This window comes from Mycteria americana, chromosome 7 (assembly GCF_035582795.1).
Source record: "Mycteria americana isolate JAX WOST 10 ecotype Jacksonville Zoo and Gardens chromosome 7, USCA_MyAme_1.0, whole genome shotgun sequence".
In the NCBI taxonomy this organism is placed as follows: domain Eukaryota; kingdom Metazoa; phylum Chordata; class Aves; order Ciconiiformes; family Ciconiidae; genus Mycteria; species Mycteria americana.
The window spans coordinates 13,138,412-13,159,521 of NC_134371.1; the positions used below are offsets into that span (position 1 = coordinate 13,138,412).

The 21,110-nt window shown below is 49.1% G+C and overlaps 1 protein-coding gene across 6 annotated transcripts in view; it reads left to right on the forward strand.

Moving 5' to 3' along the window:
• The first annotated feature begins 5,465 nt into the window (after nt 1-5,465).
• The window catches only part of LPP (LIM domain containing preferred translocation partner in lipoma), an 826,113-nt gene continuing 810,468 nt past the window's right edge, over nt 5,466-21,110 (forward strand). For 4 of the 6 annotated variants that reach the window (XM_075507129.1, XM_075507135.1, XM_075507127.1 and 1 more), the window contains exon 1: nt 5,894-5,965. The gene's annotated coding sequence lies outside the window, so the exon portion shown is untranslated. Of the gene's footprint in view, nt 5,599-5,893; nt 5,966-21,110 lie in introns of those variants that run through there. The other 2 variants (XM_075507128.1, XM_075507132.1) reach the window with 1 other exon arrangement.

A 21,110-nucleotide genomic window follows, 5' to 3' on the forward strand; every position in this document is an offset into this window, starting at 1 on the left:
TGTAGTTCTTCCCTCAAGTCTGCCCAAAGCTCAGGGAAATGGAAATGTCCACGAATCAGGCAGAGAGTTCAAGTTTTGTTCAGATGAAAACCATCAAGAGAAAGAGTGTACTACCTCTGAGCAGGGAAGCCAGAAGGTCACTGGCTTATTTTGCAGTCTTGTCAAACACCTCCTCTCTGATCTGTTGTTCACCACAGCTCAGACTGTTTTTCATCCAGAATACCTCTTCATATTTTAATTTTGGTTTTCTTTTTTTTTTTTTTTTTTTTGGTGTGAATTATTTCTCTTATATTTCACCAGGGAGAATCTAATTTTCTCTTCTCCTCCCTTCCTAATATTTCGGATCTCTCTAGCTGTCTCTCTACTACACCCATCTTCCCTGACTGAAGGAGTTACATGCGAAATTCACAGCTGGCATTTCTAGCTTGCAGAGATTATATATGTGGCTGTACACATTTTTACGTGCTGTAAGTCTATTTACTTTAGAAGAAGAGCCCACAAGATTGATGAGTGAGGCAACATATTTAAAATATACATCTTGTAAATGTGTTAATGACTATACAGGCTATAGGTCCCTGTGGAAATAAGAAGAGGCATTCTTTTAATAAACAATGGAGCGCATCCAGTTTTTCTTCCTACTTAAGTTATTTCCAGCACATTCACTAAAATGCTACCAGATTCAATAATATTTGTCTCTTTCTTGGCTTCTTACATACATAGCTTTCTTCCTTGACAACAAGTCCAAGATTTTTTGGAGCCAAAGCAGGAATGATGATGTGTTTGTGTTGTTGTTGTTCTTCTAACCAGCTGTCTCTGCTCATCTTGCTGTCACTAGGAGAAGACATCTGCTTCCTACATTCAATATTTTTGCTTTGATTCTCAACAGGGAGGTCAGAGCCTATGCAAAAATGCCCCCCAAAATATTTGTTCCCGCAAACATTTATTGTAAGACTGGGGTACTCCTTTGTTTATTCAGTGTAGACTCCTTAAAGAATTTGACCAATTCCCTTCCTAAAAAAGAAAGCACTCATGATTTCAGTGCTAAAATCTGGACATGAGACATTCACCATTAGTGAGATACCGTGCAAGATACCAGATGGTGTAAAATACAAAGTCTAGTGACTTCTGCTTTCATTATATCACATCATTCTGATGAGATACTATAAACCTGGTTTTTTTCCCCGCTAAGCTGAGAGCCAGAGAGTGAGGATTCTTAATGAAATTGTCAACTTCTTTACCAATTCTATTTGCTAATTTCATCAAATCTGATTAGAAAATGGAGTAGTGCTAGTTATGGCTTTCTTGTGGCCACAGAGCTCCAGGCAGTTCGTTCTTCTAGGCACTAGCAACCCTCCTTCCTCATTAACCAAAGATCCAGTCTAGCAAAACACTTCAATCCTTAAATCCACCCCTGTTCAACAGAACGCTTAAACCTAAGTTAAAATCTCTCTGGGCTCAAATTGGATTTAAGTATGTCCTTAAAATTAAGTATACTGCACTGGCACATTGCTCAACTGCACTTTCCAGCATTGGGATTTAGCAGTTTTACAAAGCTTTACCATTCCTTCCAAGCGTGGCACAGGCAGCTATGGCCAGACAGCGGATGGAGCAAAGTAGGGAGCAGAGCCTGAAATGGGTGCAGGGAGGTTTTTGCTTTCCTGAGCTACCTAAAACTCACTGTGGCCAACAGTAAAATGATATGGAATTAGATAGAACTAATTGCCAGGTAAAACAGAGCATCTCGTGAACCACGTGCAACTCAAAGATGTGTACAGAGATGCAGAGGGGTTTGATGATGGCCATTATGTCTGATATGGGAAGTTGGGGAGGTTGTTGGAAATTTTATTTCTCATCAGTGAAGATTCCCTCGGGGTTCTGGCCCAGACTCGATCACTTTCAGTGATCTGTGAGTTACTAATGCCTGCCCAGTACATGCCTTGCATTCCTGTCTGGATGCAAACATACCTGCAAAATGGGGAATGACAAAGCTTGGCCCACTGCTGTTCCTAGATTCCTTCCACCAGGCAGCAAGCACACGTGTATCTCTAAATCAGGAACATGCACCCTGGTTGGAAATTAATTCAGGCTTGCAGGTTGAGTCTTTTCTCTCCTGTCTGCCTAGTATCCATGCTGGTGTTTCCTCATTCCTTCCCCAGTGCCACAGGAATGCTATTGCTGTGAGCTCAGATTTTGCATGTGCTTCCAAGAATACCCTTTGGAGACCAAAGGGTCAAGTGTGCTGCTGCAGCGTGTGTCTTGATGGAAACGGGCGTCCTCATGGCGAGGTGGGTAAAAAGTGCAGCGGTTTGGGGCAGAGGAGTCTCCAGTTGATCTAAGGCTAATTGCATCTGATCTTTGTCTGAAAATTAGGTGGCAACTCTCCCAAGAACACGTGCTTAGTGTGTTTTCCAGCCTCTCTGGCTTTTACCCACGGAAGGATTAGTTCACCAGGTGGGCGACTTTCCTGTTGTTCTGGAATTGTTGCTAGTGAAGGAATACGTCAGATCTCCACAACTTCATCTGATTAAGAGTTGAATTGCAGCAAAAATGACTTGGGTTAGAGATAAGGAAAGTTTTTCTAACTGTGAAGCTCTGGAATGGATCCTCTAGATACCCTTACGAGCAGGGTAGGTGAACCTCCATCAGGTATGGTTTAGGCAATGCTGCTGCTGCTTTACGGCCCGAGGGATGAATTCCCGTGGCTTCCCAAGGGCCCTTCCCTTCCTTTTTATTTTTTGTGATTTTACATCTGAAATCTCACCAAAAAGCAGAGACCCAAACTCTAAAAAGCAGACATGGGGAGGTGAACTGACTGGTCTAAAGTTGTACAACACAGGAAAAGTAGGAACAGAGGCCAGGTTTCCAGGCTTCTAGTCACGCACCTTAACCACTGAAAAACTTCATTTCCTTGAATTAATATTGGCCCAGGCTGACTCTTGTATTACTGCCTCCTGAGTGGCCTATGCAATGTCAGGCATTTCAGTCTTTTGCTGTTTAATTCATTTTGCTGCTATGGTGCAGGGTGCGGTAGATATTACTGAAGGAATGATTGCACGTTGCCAGTATTTTTGATTCTTTCCAGGCAAAGAGCAGATTTTCACAGCCAGGCTCAACACCTTGAATTTTCTACTTTCATTTCCAAAGTGTATGATATTGGTCATGATAGGAAACTGAAAAAAATAGGAAATTCACACTGTGCTTGACAAGGCAGTGACCATTCTGGGCAGCGCGTTACAAGGGTAATGGGCTGCGAATCAAACTTCTGCTGCTGTGCTGCAGAGGATTAGTCACAGTTCATCTACCTGCAAAATGGAGGTAGTAGTAGTTACTATCTCACACTCTGGAGGCTCAAAGCTTAAAACTTTTGGGATCATTCGAAGGAGGCTGCTATGGATGTGCAAAGTATTCTCTCTTCTGTTAATATGACTGGAAAATTGCATAAGCTTGATGGATAAAGAAGCAATAATTGTTGGATACAGGACAAGGAAAATATTTGACCACTGGTTTTCTCTGAAATACTAAATGGAGAACACTTGTCTCTCATCTTGGGCCAAACAGTTTCTTTTAGTTTTCAGATGCTTCCCCTAGATACCAGTTGACACAACATAAGGGTTGTTGCAGATTTGCATGGAAGATTGAACAGAAAAGCGAAAAAACAGGCAACAATCCCCCTGTAAATCTGCTTCTCTGGAGCATTACAAATCAGGACTCCATCGAGAGCCCCACCACGCTGAGGCTGACAGACATCAGTGCCAGGAAGTCCCTTGTGGACCGCCTGACCCCTGTGGCAGAAAATACCATCATGAGTTGTCCTCGGAGCGTGATGAAGAAGGAGCATGACCTCGCAGCCTTGTGGTCAAAGAGCTCAGCTGGAAGGAGACACTTGAGCCATAGGTTCTCCAGGGAGGGAACTGAACCCAGGTGTACAGGGCCGTGGGCAAAAGCTTTGGCTGCTCAGCTTGTGCTGGTGCCGCGGTCTCACCCACCAGTGCTTTAGAAAGCAGCCATGCCCATGTCTTTCACAACAGGCCATGTTTCGCAGAGCGCTATCAGCACTCTAGGTACGCCTATGGCATGGGGCCCTGGTGACTCATGCACTATTCTGCTTTGGGTTTGGATCTCAGCAGGGTTTAAACGCAGGGTAGGCGGCTAGGACAACGCTAGGGTATTTCTAGTCATAGTCATAATGCTTAGAAAACGTCTGTGGCTGTGACTGACAGGCTCATGCAGATTTAGCTGCAGTGCTTCAAAGATGGCATCTGGCTCCTGCAGCCCTTTCCATCCCTCGGGAGGAATTTAGCACCCCTGGTACAGGGGGCCAGCACGGGACACCAAATCAACCACAGACGGGGGATTTGCACCAAGAACTGAATTTGGGGTGTGCCATGCTTCCCCTGCTGTGGTGCCTGCCGAGGAAGGGGTGCCCATCGGGCTGGGGTGGTATCTCCTGGGGTCTCCAATCTGCCAGAGCGCTTGGGTCAATCTGGGAGCATGCTTGCTTGTTTTAGACACGCTGGCAGCCAGGGAAGGGGGAGGGAGGCTGCATCACAACTCTGCGCTCCAGCTTCTGAAGTCTTTTAGGCACTTACTGTCCTTTTTTGGGTCCTTACGTGTGAACTTTCCCTCCTGGGGCTGTCAAGCGGTGACTGTGGGCATTAAAGCTGGTAATGGGATAAGATTGTAAACGTCTTCTGAAAGCGCACAGCAGAGCCCTTTATTGTCAAAATGAAATACATTTGAAGTGCTTAAAAACTCATCCAGAAATCTCTTTCCAAATGAGTAAGGCTTGGCAACTCTCCCCTCCAGAGCCTGAAGGCAATGTAACCCTTCTGTCTTCCCCTTCTCTTCAGGACAAATACAGATACCCAACAGCTACTTACAGGGTAACATTCTGTTATAAAAATAATCACACTCAAAATCCGAATTATTGCAGCCCTTATAAATAGCCACAAAACAATCAAACAGAAAGCGATCAGAAAACACAGTTTCCCTTCCCCCTCTCCTTAGTATGCTCGACAGGTTTTGTTTTGAATCTCCGAGCAGGCACCTCCTTTCTAGCTCCGAGCATCTTTTACCTCCCCCCACCTTTTTACGCGTCCCGGTTGGGGAAGAGCAGCGAAAAAGTTGGTTGGAAAAGCACCAAAAAAATCATAGGGAGCCCTGGACAAAAACTTCTCCGTGAAAAGCTGAACACTGCAAGCCACGCTGCGCATTTCTGGGCCTAACACCCCGGGTTACAGGGCAGCAGGGTGATGCTTGCAGGGTCGGGGCTGCCTCCAGCCCCGTCGTGTCCGCCCGCCCCCCGCCCCCCGAGGTAGCGGTAGCTGCCGCCCCCCGCCGTGCGCGCAGCGCAGCCCCCTCCCGCCGTGCGGCCGCCCTGGCCCCGGCCCCGGCCCCGGCCCCGGCCCCGGCCCCAGCCCTTACATGGACAAATCTGCCTGCAGGGAAAGGCAGGAATTTGGGCCCTTGACGTCAGCCCCGGGCAGAGCGCAGCAGCCCGGTGGGGCGGGAGGCAGCGGCCGCCGCTTTCGCTTTTTGTTTCGGGGGCGTTCCGCCGAGCTCGGGGCTGCCGCCCCCCCTTCCTCCGCCCGAGAGGAGGTAAGGGCCCAGGGGGGCGCGCAGGGGCCGGAGGGAGGGATGCGGGAGGCGGGAGCGCCGCGGCCAGGGGGATGCAGAGGGGCGCGGGAGGGGCTGGAAGGACCGTAGGGAGGGATGCGGGAGGGCGGAGCGCCGGAGGGGCAGGCCGGGGGGATGCGGCGGGCCGCGGGGTGGGGGCGCAGGAGCAGGGAGCGCGGGAGGGGCTGCCCGGGGGACGCGGCGGGGCAGCGGCGCGGAGCGCGGAAGGGGCCGGCGGCGGGGCGGTCCCGGGCACCGCCGCGGCCCCGCCCCCGGCCCCACCTCCCCCCGCCGCCTCCTCCCGCCGCCGCCGCCGCCGCGCTCGCCTCCGCTGCCTCCTCCCCCCGAGGTATTGTTGCAGATAATAACTTGCCCCCTTCCTCTCCCCCCCCTCCGCCTGCCGAGGCAGCTGTGCAACAGCTGGAGCCCCCGGCCGGGGCGGGGAGCGCTGCTGGCCGCCGGGGGGGGCCGTGCCTGGCTCCTCCCTCCCGCCCGGGGCGCCGAGGCCGCCGGGGGGGGGGGACGGCCCGGCCCGGCCCGGTGCCGTGCGGTGCGGTGCCGTGCGGTGCGAGCTCGGCCGCGGGGTGGGGGCAGCTCCCGGGTGTGGGGCGGGGGGAAACTTCCCCGGTACTTCAGCGGCTCCGCTGCGCGCCCTCCCTCCGCGCCGGGCGGCGGCTGCTTGCGGGCCGGCTCCCCCACCCCGGGCTGCCGGGGCTCGGCGGCGCGGCGCTGCCGGCCGCAGGTGCACCTGGCCCGGGCGGGGGCCGCCTCCGCCCCCGCGGCGGCTGCAGCGCGGTCCCGCCGCCGCACCTTGCGTCGGCCGACCCCTCGGCCGGGGCTCGGTAGTAAATAACGAGTTGAGTAAAGCCCTGGCAGCTTTTTATACGCCAGGGGAGGCCCACCCTTCCCCAGCAGGTAAGGACGTAAAAGTTTCCCACACCCTTACGTCACCCTGGGCTTTTTTTTTTTAATAATTTTTTTTTTCCTCCCCCTTCTCTTGCCCTCCCCTTTTGAACAGGCAAATCTTATTCCTGCTGTTGTTCAGGAGCACTCTCCACGCCCTGGGGCTGTGCTGGGGAGAAGGCAGTGCTCCGGAGTAGGAGGTGTTGATGGAGAAACTCTTGCCGTAATTGCTCTGGCTACTGTACCTCGAGGTGCAGTTTGGTGCCGTTGGTGACAAATGAGCGTTGGATTCTCCTGCTTTGTTTTGATTTTTTTTGTTTGTTTGTTTGTTTTTACTGTGCCTGTAGGAGTTGGCTTTTTGGCCCAGTTATTTGGTTTTTGAGTTGGGTTCCTGTTTGGTGTCTTTCTCTCTTGCTAGGTGAATGATACACAAAGTTTTAAGAGTTTGCAGGAACCGTCAGGCTTGGTGATGTGCCTTCCTACATATCCACAACATCTTGGCCCCTGTGCAGAAAGTGGTTTTGACCCATGTGAAATGCAAGGTCCTGCATGGAAATCTTTAAGTTTTTGGAAGCACTCTAGATTTGAGAATTTCTTTGCTTCCTTGGACTCATTTACCTGTAGAGTTTGTGCTTATACCTTCCAGGAATGATTTTTGGGGCAAAATCTGAGAGAGAGCGGGGAGTCCCTGGATGTCTGGGAGCTGGGTGATACAGCAGGTGCTGGCTCACCAAGTAATTACAGATATGGGGTACTAGGCAGGCAGGGGAGCTCTTGGAGCCAGAAAATGGAACACAGCGTTTCATCTATACATTACCAGCCACATTCACTCTGGAAAATGTTGGTCGCTCTCCTGTGTGTAGCCCAGCTTGCTGCTCAGCAGCACAGTTTGGGGATCTGAGGGACTTTCTGGTTATTTCCACCCTTGCTGCAGCCGGACTGGCCCAGGCAAGGCTAAATAATACTCTGGAATATGGGATTTCCCTCGGGGAAATAGTTCTGTCTGAGGAGAAAGATTTACTGTTGAAGACTTCTCTCTGCCTGTTGGCCTACTCTGTCTCCCCTTGTCTACCCCATGACCTTTCATCCTATCACTCCTAAATTTATTAGCCCTGTTATTCCCCTCTTTTGGTTGTTTAGTGTTTGTTGGAGGGTTTTTCCCTGTGGGATGGGCTGTCAGCAGGTGACAGTGTGGGTGGTGGCCATAGGGCCACCGGGCAGCGAGCTCCTACCCTCAGTGTCTAATCCTGCCTGCAGCTCTAGTGAGATGCTGGAGCTGCCAATGGGGCCTTAAACCCTGCTGCCCTCTAATTGTTGAGTTTCATATATAGTTTTCCTTTAATTGTTTTCTTCAGTTTTGTTTTTTTTTTTCCACCTGAGTCAGCTTGCGTTGGCTGTTGTTGGGAAAAGCTAACGAGTTCGGGGAACCTGGTTCAGGATGGTGGCAGTGCAAAGTCCTCATCAGTTATGGTGCTGGTGGCTCTCCTGCCATCAGATGTCTTCCGGTCCTTGTAGGCTCTTCTCCCAGCCCTGTGGTTGGAGGGCCTGTTTGAAGCACATGGGTTGCTGAAGGTCATCGTAGGCTTTTTGGGGGTCTCTTGGCTGGAGAGAGGTGCCTAGTAGTGGGTAGGTGGTGTGTGAGTCTGTTGGACTGTGAAAATGTGCTCCTTGTGCACAGAGAGGGAACTTGAGTGATTTTTAATGCCCTCTTCCCAAAAGTCAGCCCCAGAGTGTGTGCATTGTGTGGAGGCCATGGGCATGTTGGCCGTGCACGTGTCCTGTGTTGCCAGTGGTCCTGCTGTCCAGAAGTTCCAGTGAGGGATATGTGGACCTTGTAGGCTGCCTAGGTAAACTCCTGGGTGGAAACAGAGGACGCCTCGAGGAAAATGAAGTTGAAACTGTGTCTCATTGAAGCTTCTGTAGGTACAGCCCCAAACTGCAATGCATTGCTGTTGCGCAGTCTCCGTGGCGCATGGTGCCCAGGTCGGCGAGGATTACAGCTTTTGTTGTGTGGTTGTCTCTCTGTCGTGCAAGTCCCAATCGCCTGGTGTGGTTGGTACCAGGTGCCTCCCAGTAAGCTGGCTGGGCAGAGAAGCTCCAATTCCTGTTTCACCGACGTGAGATTTTCACCTTCAGAGCATGATTTGGAGATCAGCCTGGGTGTTGGGACAGGATACTGGTGAGCATGCCCATCTCGGTGCAGGCTCCAGCTCTGTGGGTCCTGTCCCCTTCTGCTAGTCGCTGTTTGGACAAGCAGTCACCCAGCTTGAGGGGGTGACAGTGTTGAATGATACTGTTTGTGATGTGCTCTAGTGAAACCCGGGCAAACTGGCAAAAACCTGCCTCTAGGCTGGTGGGCCAGGAATGGAGCTCAGATCCCATATCCCATCAGTCACAGTTAGGGTACAGAAGATCCCAGGTTCCCGTGCAGTTTAGCTGCCTTGTCTCATGGAAACTTGCAGAGCACATTGGATCTCAAAGTTGCATTGCTCTGAATATCATCTTCAGCTGTCCTGTGTTAATGAGAGGTAATGGGCTCTGTCTTACCAGAATCAGAAACTGGTGCAGTGTAATTCAAGCTTTCAAACGATGAAAGTGCAGATTCAGGTGTGTATCCCTTGCCAAAGCACTCGTTTCTCTAGGATGTTCAGGGGTGAAGCTCCAGAGCTGGACTAGTGAGTCTTGGAAGGCACCTAATATTGTCAGCTACAGTCTCAGTGGAGTGGGAGTGTTTGTTTTTAAATATATAACATGACCATCAGTATGTATTTTTAATTATAACTCATAGTACGAATTACGGTGTGGGGGTTCATGGTCAGAGTGGAGACACCACTCACTTAATTTTGAAGCCTGACTGTTGCCTTGTTTGTTAAAATCGCTGCTTGTGTTTGGCTGTATAATGCCTGACTATAAAACTTAAATGACTCCCTTCTGATCAGTGAAGCCTGGTGTATGCAGTTTTGGAGAGGGATAGTAAAAACGGTGGGGAGCTGGAAAACCCAAGGGAGTTTGACCAGTAGTTTGGGATCACTCCTATATGAAGGACATATGGTAGAAAGGTGTCACAGAAACAGTGAGTGCTGTGGGAAAGGGATCTCTGTTCCTTTGTACCAATGCAAGCCAAGGTGAAAGCGGCTGATTCAAAATGAACAAAATTGAGTGCTTTTTCATGTAACTAAATGGTGGCATTTATCATGCAGAACGTTGCTGGAGGACAAGAATTCAGCCAAGTCTGGAAAGGAGGTGGGATGGTTGTATGAATGTCAGGTACATTCAGAGTTATACCAGCTAATGCTGATGGCTCATATCATAAACATCTAATTGGAAAGAAGAGACTGTTTCATGTAGGTTTCACTGAAACATCTCTTGCTGACTGTAGCTGGAGAAAAGCAGTAGCTTGGGTGGATGACAAATTGTTTGCAAGAAGACAGTTTCCGTGCGTCTGTGGAAACATATACCCTCAGGGTGCCCGCAGTGGTTTCTCTATTCCTTTGCCCATCATGGTTGTGCGAACAATACATCCTTGGTGGCATTTCGTTCCTCATCAAGCTTCTGAAAGCCTGACCCACACAACTCTGCCTTTCTCCTAATAAACTCTTCCAGCCCTGCCGTGGCTCTGGGCAGCACCCACACCCTTTGCTCCGGCTGGCCCCAGACCATTCTGGGTCTCACCTCCGGCTGGTTGTCTGTGCTCTTCCCAGTGCAGTCTGTGGCAGCCCTGGTAATCCCTTCAGGTGGAGAGAGGTCCCTGTGGATGCATGGAGATGTTTTAAAGATGGCATTGGGATGACGAAGAAATATGCGTTTCCTTTAGGTATATCTGTGATTTTTAGGGATGTTATTTTTTTGATGGAGAGAAGCCTTCAGGGAACCAACATGAATACCAAGTCTATGTGACCCGCCAGAAGTCTGGGAATCGGCATCTGTGTTTGCTGTGTGCACGCATGAGCGAGACAGCGATGCTCTTGCCTGCTTTCCGTCCTCCGCAGCCTGCTTTCTTACCCGGGTAGCTTCATCATCTCCCTCTTGCTCTCGTAGCAAGGTAATTCTGCTAAAAGTTAGAGAGCTTACTGGAACTGCAGCCATGCTTCAAAAGCAGGCAGGAGCGGAGGAGACGGAAACCATAGTTTATGTAAGGATGTGGGTTATCTGGGGGACAGATTCATAAGGAACAATACCTTTAAAGACTATGGGTTATATGTAGGAAAATACAGGACTTGAAATAACTTTATGAACAACGGTTCCAGAGGAGGGATTGGAGGGAAGGTGTTGCGATTGGCTTTCACACGTGCATTGGGATGCTGGAGGAGAGCATCGGTAAAGCCTGAAGAGCTCTGTGTTTTCCTCTTTTTAATTTCAGGCGCTTTTTGTTTTGTAAAATAGAAACAAACAGAGAAAAGAAAACAACAAATCAAACCGAAAACCACAGACCAGAAAAACCCCACAAAGTTTAAAAGCTTTTCGAGAGCTTGTGCCTGCCCAAGAAGTGGGGGTTAGCAGAGTGCAGGGCTTGGCTCTTTCCGTTCCTCCTGATTCTGGGCACGGCAGGGCAGGTAGGGCTCGCGATCTTTCCAATCCAGACTAAAAAAAAAAACACAAACCAAAAACCCACTACCCACACTTAATCATTGTGATTAAGGTTACCGGTAGAGACACCTTGGTGGAGATTCTGCTTTCATCTCAAAGAGCTGGTTTCGATCACGTTCTGAGCAAGTGCAAGAGCTGGCATGAAAATGATCATTTTAAAGTTGCTGTCAGCAAGTCTCTGTCATTTTAGACTGTCAGTATCTGTTGTTGGGATCTGTGGGTGACAGTGACACACATGTGAGTCACTCAGAAGCACTCCCAAACTATCGCAATACGCTCGGGAAAGGAAAACAAACATTGGTGGAGTTGTGGGCTGCTGATAACCTTTTCTTAGAAAAAGATACAACCTTTTGAGCGTTGCAGGCTGTTAGTGAGGATGTTTTCTGTTGCCCTTGATGCCATAAGGGAGCCTCGTAATAGTGATTCCTCGGTAACCCCATAAATTGCTTTGTTTGGTTTGGGGGGATTGGGATGCTTGAGGGTCTCTGATTTATGCCAGCTTTGTTTCTGTGTGAGAGCCCCTGTCAGCCCTCTTTGGGGTTTCCAGATCTGGCTGGGAGGGATCCCGTTTTGTGCCTAAGTGGGTTTATGCACTTGAGCATCCTCTAAGTAGGTGCCATTCAGCACTTGGCTGCCTTCCTTCCCCTGCTACTGCTGCCCGGTGATGCTTCTAGGCAGGCAAACTTCCGCCAAGTCTTGGATGATTGTGCCGCCAGTGGAATAGTTAGTTGAGATTTAATATGGCCATTATCTTTAGGTAATAAAATATCAACTAACTTGCCATAACTATCTTGTTTAATGTCTATTAAAAGCCCCACATACTTCATTCACTGGGTGAAATTTAGTAGAAGTTCATCTAAGCATTTATTGCTTATTTAATTTAAAAATAAGTTGATCTCCACAGTTGGTAACAGGCACTGAGGATTTAATTAACATTCAGTAAACTACGCTGTTAGCGCCGAATTACACAGTCAGGTCTTGGTTATGCATCAATTTGTAACTCCCCGCTCCCCCCCCCCCCCCTTTTTTTTTTAGGCCAGTGGATCTCATTATGGGGATCTGCAGCTGTCTCCCCTTCTCCCTCTCTCCTGATCTCTCCTCCTGCTCCTGATCTCTCCTCCTGCTCGAGAGCCTCTGCCAGGGCTGCGCAGCTGGGGGCCATAATGCTGCTGAGGAACCAGGACCCTGCTGCTTTCTTGTGGGACCAGCCTGGCCAGCTGGGGGAAGGCAGGCAGGGTGGAGGAGGCTGACAGATCGTGCTGCAAGACCTTGAAGAAGGGGCTGTGGAGCCCAGTGGGGTGGGTAGGGAAGCACTGCACAATGGGGTAAAAGCAGTCCAGCTCCAAGCCTTAGGTAAGCATAACAGAGCAAATTTAAAATATCTGTTCTAGGGCTTTTTCAGCAGTGTGGCTGGCTGCATGAAACTCAGGTTGGTGAGGTTTTTTTTTTTGGAAGAGAAATTTGGGGTGCTTCACAGGTGACTTGCAGGCAGTCCTGCTGCAGTTGCTGTGTTCATTGTACCCCAACTGCAGTGGTTTATATCTCAGTAACGTGCATGTGCATCTTCAATGTGCTGTGTGCATGTACCCTAAGGAGCTCTTTCTATTTCAGCAGTTTATTACCTCACCTTAACAGACTTGAATTACTCCACTTAATGAGGCAAGCTTGAATGAAAGCGAGGAGTCTCCCAGACAGCGCGTGGCACAAAGCGACTGGGTTGGGAGAGCGATTGGATTAGCAGCTGATAAGTGGTTGTAACTCCAGCTGCTGCATCTCCCCTGCCTCACTTGCCCGGGTGTCAGCAGCATTCCTACTGCAGCTCAGCCCTGAAGGAGATCAGCTGGCTTGAATTTAACACACCTCATTGCTTGAGGTAGAGACTTGTTTTGCTTTTCAGGGGTTTGGACAAATCTTGAGAGATACCTCAAGCTATTACTGTGGCCAAGACAAGCCTTTAATCTGGATTTCCCAAGAGAAACAGATAGTGATTGCGGCAGCCACGTGGCAGTCCTGTAGTTAATTACAAGCAGTGAACTTGGTTAAAAGAATGGTGTTAAAGTTGCAAAGTCCAAGTGCTCCAAAGCTATGAAATGCTAGAATGGAGGTCATTGATGAAACCTTAATTTGGCCTCCCCTGCAAGCGGGTATTATAATATAGCCACTTAATTGCCAGAGCACCTACTCTTTGTGTCCAGAGTGGAAGGTGATACTTAATGAGCAGCTATTCATTTTCTTTTCTTTTTGTGCGGTGTGTGGCCCCAAGCCTTATTTACTACATACTATTCAAACTTGGGACTGAATGCACAATTATTAATTTCCTTTTGTGCTGTTCTGGAGTGCTCTTTGGTCTTTTATTGGAGTGCTTTGCAAGTTGGGGGGACTATTTTTGCAGTGCCTTCCTGAGGTGAAGGAAAATTATTCTTGCCATTTTACTGATGGGACACTGAGGCTTGTAGAGTAGTGAAATTGGGAGTCTCGCATCATCCCTGACACTGAAATCCAGGAGAAAAAAGCCAGTTAGACCAGGGTTGTTCTCTTTAGTTTGCAGTCATAACTGATAATCAAACAGAGAAGTGGTTGAAAAGAATTGTTTGTAATTACAGACTGAAGTTAGCATCCTTTCCACGTAACTCCGGAGATTACTCTGAACTGCTTATTGCAGTTATGCCTATCTTTACAGTCCATCTCCCCCATCTTTTCTGCTTTTACCTGCCTCTTGCGCATTATCATCATTATCCTTGACTGGGGGGCAAGGCCTGTACTTATCTTGCCTGGGTATTGAAATGCCTAGCTTAGTATGGAAGCTGGTCTTTGCCTCTGGCATTTAGAAGCCAGGGCAGTTTAATGCTGTTGAATCTGAAACGTGATGGTGGGGATGTCCAGAAATGAACCACAAAAATGGTTAAGATCCAGGTGGTATTTATGTAGAAAAACATATTTCAAGGAGTAGAATGGGTAATGGGGGACTTCACATCATCAGCTGGACACTTCCTCAGTAGCTTATTTTCCTGTGTACAGTAAGACTGCCATTTTTTAGGGTAGTTTAGGCTTCCTTTAGAGCTGTGGTGGTTCTCCATCACTTCTGATCCAGCAGGCTATTTTTTGGGAGAATGAAAATTATGCCTTCCCTAGCACAGTTCCACTTCGGTGCTTTTTTAGAGAATCTAGTTCTTTCTCGGGTTCCTTGGGATGCACAGAGTTGAGCTTGGAAAACACGGCATTGCATCTTTGCCATTTAAGGAGGGCTCGGTGAACCTTCCGCATAGTAAGTCTGAAATTCAAGTGTATGAGTAATCCAGCTGAACTCTCTGCGGCTACTTGTGTGCCTAAAGATAAGCAAGTGTTTAAGCACTGTCCTGTACCCGAATCCTGATTTGCTCCCAAGGCACACAGATGTGGAAGAAACGACAGGCAAAAGGGTTAAAGTGATCTGGGAAGATGTCTGGCTTCTTTTCTTCTGAAGTGGTGCCGTAGAATGCAGAATGGCTATAGCCTCGCTGCAATGAAGTCAGCCTCATACAGTGCAGGAGGTCATATTGTGAGTGAAGTAGTCAAGTTGCAAGCCTCTAACAGTGGCATTAAGTGACAAATTGTGGGGCAGAAGCATATTTTGGAAGTTAGGGATAACGCCTTGGACCTCTGTGTTGTTGCAGGGATGAGTGTGGTGTTCTTGGCACCTAATGCCTCTTCAAGTGTCTCCCTCAGTGTATAAGATTTGGGAATGAGGCCAGAGCAGCAGATGAACTTAAAACAATATAAATGAGCGTGTCTTTCCAAGGCACTTCACCCACGCAGGTACTCGAAGTGTTTGGGTGAAAGGACGGCAGCTTATGGAGTGCGTGTGCGCCTTCTTCCATGGCTTGGCACGGTGTGTTTTGCTCTGCTGCATGGGAGAGCTGTGAACTCGGGCTGTGTAGAGGCTGGGGAATTTGGTGGAGAAGTTTTTAAGGACCGCATTGTAGAGTCAGAGGAGAAGGAGCTACAAGAGCAGAGCTCGTTGCCTTACTACACACAAGCATCACTGTAGGGTGGGTTCATTTGTAAGTTATTCTGGATGAAGTTATCTCCCATGCCCTCATTGCATACGTGACCTCTGGGCAGTGTTTTGTGGTCACTGTTTTTACAGGTGTGTATCAGATCTCTCTGAGGGTGCAGGGCAGATGGGTTGGCATCACTTTGCCTTTGCACCAGCTGGTGTATTGCCTTGCTGTGATGTACCCTGGGGTGAAAAAGGGAGGACTCATGCTCTGGTGTGTTACAATGATCATCTGTGCTGGTAGTGCCCCACCTTGTCTGGGGTCAGGCTGCTCACTGGGGTGTCATACCCATACCCGCACCACTCTGGTTCCCTGCCTGCTGGAGTTCCCTGGATGCCGTAGCCCAAGCCTCTGGTCTGTATGCATTTGCGCGCCTAAGATGGTGTTTTAGGTCTTGGGTCATGCTGTCATGCGCAAGAAGTCCTAGCAAAAGTGGTATGCTCCAGCTTTGTTGTGTTCAGGGCGGCTGTCTGCCTGCGTTGGCTGCTCCCCATCCCTTGAAGGTGAAGTGCAGTGAGGCACAAGCAACCTTATCGGTTTTTGCAGTAGCTCTTGATAAATTTCTCATGTCTCGGATGATTTGATTCATACCTGATTAAGGGTGTGCCCAGTTTCATGGGTGGAACTGGATGTACAAAGGTAGCTGTGTATTATCAGGAAGTCCCACAATGGATCATCTAGTTTAGTTCCAGCTGTCTTGGTAGATGCACCTGCTAGATGGGAATATTTTCTACGTGCTTTAGTTGTGCACATTCTACCTGACGTGTAATGGAAGTGATTCCAGATGCTCTTGATCTCCAGAACAAGACAAGGCCTATCCATCTAATGAAAGACATGAGTAATTCTGGGTATGGTATTGGTATGCTCCTGGGTTCTTGTTCGTCCTTCTCTTTGTTTTTGCTTCCATATCACATGGACAACACTTTCTTGTGTTGTCCGTATCTCTAAATTTGACCTGTAGCATCTTGGGCTGAGCCTGCCACTTATTATGCTACCCAAAGAAGAGTAATGAGTCTGCCAAACTGTGCATGTTGAAGTCCTGTGAACCCGAGCAGAGAGCATAGGCTGCACCCATGGAGCAGTGTCTGGGTCTGGGGAGCTCCTGCCCTGGGAGATGAAGATAAACCAGAGAATGGTGAGAGAAGAGCAGAGTGATTGACTTGGGGACATAGCGACTGATTATGAGGGAAGATGAAAAGGATGTAAAAAGTGTGTGTTAGCAGAATGTGACTAAGATGGAGACCTGATAAGTATTGAAATGTGTCTGTGGAGGAAAGGGGAGCAGTAGCTTCAGGCAGAGCAAAGCTGTATGTCTAGGACTTGCAACTTGGTGCAAAGCAGTTCTGAGTCACAGCTCCTGTGGCCCTGCCATCGGAAGCCATTGCCACCTATAATCCCCTTAACAAATGTGCTTGGTTCCATCTGGAACCTACTTGGGCTCTTCTTCGTCCTTCCTGGGGAGTTCATCTCCCACACGGCTGTTTATCACTGTGGTTTCTGAGCCGTGCAGGCTCTCTGTCTCATTCCTTAGCCCTTACTCACAGGAGGCCTGTGTGGGAGGGTGGGACACCCAAGAGAAATGTGAAACTTGATGCAAAGTCCCTTGCCACGAGGAATTTGGGTGGCTGATCTGCTGCAGCTTGGCCTCTGGGAGCCTGCCGGAGATCTGTGGGCTGAGAGTTTGTGATCTGCAGCCCTGGTAAAGCTCCAGGGAGTGCAGTGGAGGCTTGAGGGAAGGTGGGTTTTTCCTGCAAAGGGCAATCCATATGGCATTTGGGGGCTCCTGGTAGAGCCACACTAGCCCAGCTTGTTAACAAAATTCGGTTGTGCAATTGGATGGGGTAAAGTGGAGGAGGGAAGCAGTATGACTCACTTAAATTAGCAGTGACCAAAAGTGGGCTGTAAGCTCTAGGTGACATCTCGTGCCTCCATCCTAGCTTCACGCAGTAAAATCTGGCAGGGGAGGTACAGCCATATGTGCAAATACAGTATGTGGGTTTGGGTCTCGGTCCAGCATTCACATCCATAAATAGGTCAGCCCCTTTCTTATGATAGCATTTGTGTGCACTTTACAAACATGAACCAACTAATCCCAACAGATGTTTGGCAGCCTCCTGAGCCCACAAGGAAGTTAAATATCATTGCACTTTGCTAGAGAGATGCCCAGGATTCAAATAACACCTGCTGGAAGAGCCCATCTAAGCTGGGGCGTGTTCATGGCTGTGTGGGTTCGGCTTTGCAGAGCACCTGCCGCTGCTACATTGGGCTGGTCTGACCACAGCAGCTTTCCCTGCCTTCAGCTATGCAAGGGCCAGGCTCCGTTTCCATTGAAGTCAAAGACACAACTTCCTTTAGTTTTTGAGGGGGAATGGGATTTAGCGCTCTATATTTGCCCACTTGCACTTTATTAAAATGCAACTGAAAGGAGGGAGCTGTGGATTTTGCTTGCTGCCTGCCTTTGTCCACATGCTGCCGTGCCCATGTCCTTGTCGGTGGTGTCTGTAGGCATGATGCTCCTGACTGGCCTGAATCCTTTGCTTGCCTCCCTATCTTTCCTGAAATGTGAACGTTTAGTTGCAAGCTCCACGATGCCTCTGATGTCAAGCAAGTTATATGGATGTGTGTTGCTGAAGCAGCAGTTTATTCTGGAGTTGTCTCTGGACTCTGCACTTTGCAATTCATGTCCTGGCTGTTCCTGCTCCATCCCACCATGAAGTACAACCCCAGCCAGCTGCCAGAGATGACACACGGAGGACCAGGGAACTCCACTGCAGTAACTTTGCCTGTATGGAGTATTCGGAGATCTCTGGTAATGAGTGTCTTGCAGCCTTTTTTATCAGGAGAAGTTTGCTCAGTGTTCCATGGGCCAGAAGCTGCCTGATGCTTTGCTTTCCCCTAAAAAAAAAAAAAGGCTATTTGGCTAACTTTCCAAAGAGAAAATGAAGCTGTAGCGCATCACAGAGGAGTGAAGTGTAAGGAAGACTTACATATGTCACTGTAGCCTCCAAGGTCCATATTCATCCTCTTAATGAAAGGGGGAGAAAACAGGAATCGATCCTCTTCAATGGATCATTAGTGCCCCAACAGCTGGTCTGCAAAGAGCAACTGGGAACAAAAACAAGCTCCTGCTGCATCTAATTTTTTTTTTTTTTCCCCTGGGTGCTTTGAAAGATGATTGGGATGTTTTAGATGCTTGGCTTTCTTGCTCAAGAAGGGCTGAGGATTCTACTTGTTTCTCCTGGCCTCTATTTTGTGCTCTGGCTTGATGGCTGTCCTGATTTTTCAGGCAGAGTTATAATTATAAGGCTGCTGAGTGGAATGGGAGGCAGCAATAGGATAGCTCTGGATTACTAGTAAATCAAGGACTTTTCTTAGGTGTTTCCTCACTCAGATCTTTATCAGTCTCCGTTAAATATGGATGACAGCTACGGATACCAAGGTGTGCTTCTGTCTTCTCAGTTAAAGCTTCCTGAAGTCTCCTCAGGGCACAGACCCTGCCAGTTTTTGCCAATCAGCATCTCAAGGAGAAGCCTTGGCTGTGGACTGCCCCTTCTCCCTCATCACTCTGAACCTGCTGCGGTTGCTCCCTGCACACCAAGCGTGTGCATCTGACTCGCCCTGTGCTGCCTGCTGCTGCTGCCTGGCCTTTTTGTCTGCATTAGTTTGTTTGCGTGAGGAGCTCGCAGGAGAAGCTATTCATTCCCCTGGTAACTGTGCTTGACACTCAGAAGTTATCCTGGGGGTGAAGGACTGGTACAGATTTGTTTTCCTTGGTTGCAGAGCCGTAGCCCCTAATAGTTTCTCACTCAGAATCATAGAATTGTTTAGGTTGGGAAAAGACCTTTAAGATCATCAAGTCCAACCATTAACCTAGCACTACCAAGTCCACCACTAAACCATGTCCTTAAGCACCACATCTACATGTCTTTTAAATCTACACGTCATCCACCCAGGGATGGTGACTCAACCACTTCCCTGGGCAGCCTGTTCCACTGCCTGACAACCCTTTTGGTGAAATTTTTCCTAATAGCCAATCTAAACCTCCCCGGTGTAACTTGAGGCTGTTTCCTCTTCTCCTGTTGCTTGTTACTTGGGAGAAGAGACCGACCCCCACCTCTCCACAACCTCCTTTCAGGTAGTTGCAGAGAGTGATAAGGTCTCCCCTCAGCCTTCTTTTCTCCAGGCTAAACAACCCCAGCTGCCTCAGCTGCTCTTCATCAGACTTGTGCTCCAGACCCTTCACCAGCTTCGTTGCCCTTCTCTGGACACGCTCCAGCACCTCAAGGTCTTTCTTGTAGTGAGGGGCCCAAAACTGAACACAGTATTCGAGGTGTGGCCTCACCAGTGCTGAGTACAGGGGCACGATCACTTCCCTAGTCCTGCTGGCCATGCTATTTCAGGTACAAGCCAGTATGCTATTGGCCTTCTTGGCCACCTGGGCACACTGCTGGCTCATATTCAGCTGGCTGTCGACCAACACCCCCAGGTCCTTTTCCGCCGGGCAGCTTTCCAGCCACTCTTCCCCAAGCCTGTAGCGTTGCATGGGGTTGCTGTGACCCAAGGTAGGACTCGACACTTGGCCTTGTTGAACCTCATACAATTGGCCTTGGCCCATCGATCCAGCCTGTCCAGATCCCTCTGCAGAGCCTTCCTACCCTTGAGCAGATCAACACTCCCACACAACTTGGTGTCATCTGCAAACTTACTGAGGGTGCACTCGATCCCCTCGTCCAGATCATTGATAACGATACCGAAGAGAACTGGCCCTAATACTGAGCCCTGGGGAGCACCACTTGTGACCGGCCGCCAACTGGATTTAACTCCATTTACCACAACTCTTCGGGCCCAGCCATCCAGCCAGTTTTTTACCCAGCAAAGTGTACACCCGTCCAAGCCATCAGCAGCCAGTTTCTCCAGGAGAATGCTGTGGGAAATAGTGTCAAAGGCTTTACTAAAGTCTAGGTAGACAATATCCACAGCCTTTCCCTCATCCACTAAGCGGGTCACCTTGACATAGAAGGAGACCAGGTTAGCCAAGCAGGACCTGCCTTTCATAAACCCATGCTGACTGGGCCTGATCACCTGGTTGTCCTGTACGTGATGGCACTCAAGATGATCTGCTCCATAACCTTCCCCGGCACCAAGGTCAGGCTGACAGGCCTGTAGTTCCCCAGATCCTCCTTCCAGCCCTTCTTGTAGATGGGCATCACATTTGCTAACCTCCAGTCAACTGCGACCTCCCCAGTTAGCTAGGACTGCTGGTAAATGATGGAAAGGGGCTTGGTGAGCACTTCTGCCAGCTCCCTCAGTACTCTGGGGTGGATCCCATCCAGCCCCATAGACTTGTGTGAGTCTAAGTGGTGTAGCAGGTCGCTAACCATTTCCCCTTGGATTATGGGGGCTTCATTCTGCTCCCTGTCCCTGTCTTCCAGCTCAGGGGGCTGGGCACCCTGAGAACAACTGGTCTTACTGTTAAAGACTGAGGCAAAGAAGGCATTAAGTACCTCAGCCTTTTCCTCATCCTTTGTCAGTAGGTTTCCCCCCTCATCCAATAAAGGATGGAGATTACCCTTAGCCCTCCTGTTGTTGCTAATGTATTTATAGAAACATTTTTTTACTGTCTTTTAAGGCAGTAGCCAGATTAAGCTCTAGTTGGGCTTTGGCCCTTCCATCTTTTTAGTCCTCCTGAATTGCCTGCCCCTTCTTCCAAAGGTCATAAACTCTCCTTTTTTTCCTGAGTTCCACCCAAAGTTCTCTGTTCAGCCAGGCTGGTCTTATTCCCTGCTGGCTTATCTTTCTGCACGTGGGGATGGCCTGCTCCTGTCCCTTTAAGATTTCCTTCTTGAAAAATGTCCAGCCTTCCTGGACTCCTTTGCCCTTCAGGACTGCTTCCCAAGGGACTCTGTCAACCAATCTCCTAAACAGGCCAAAGTCTGCATTTCAGAAGTCCAAGGTAGCAGTTCTGCC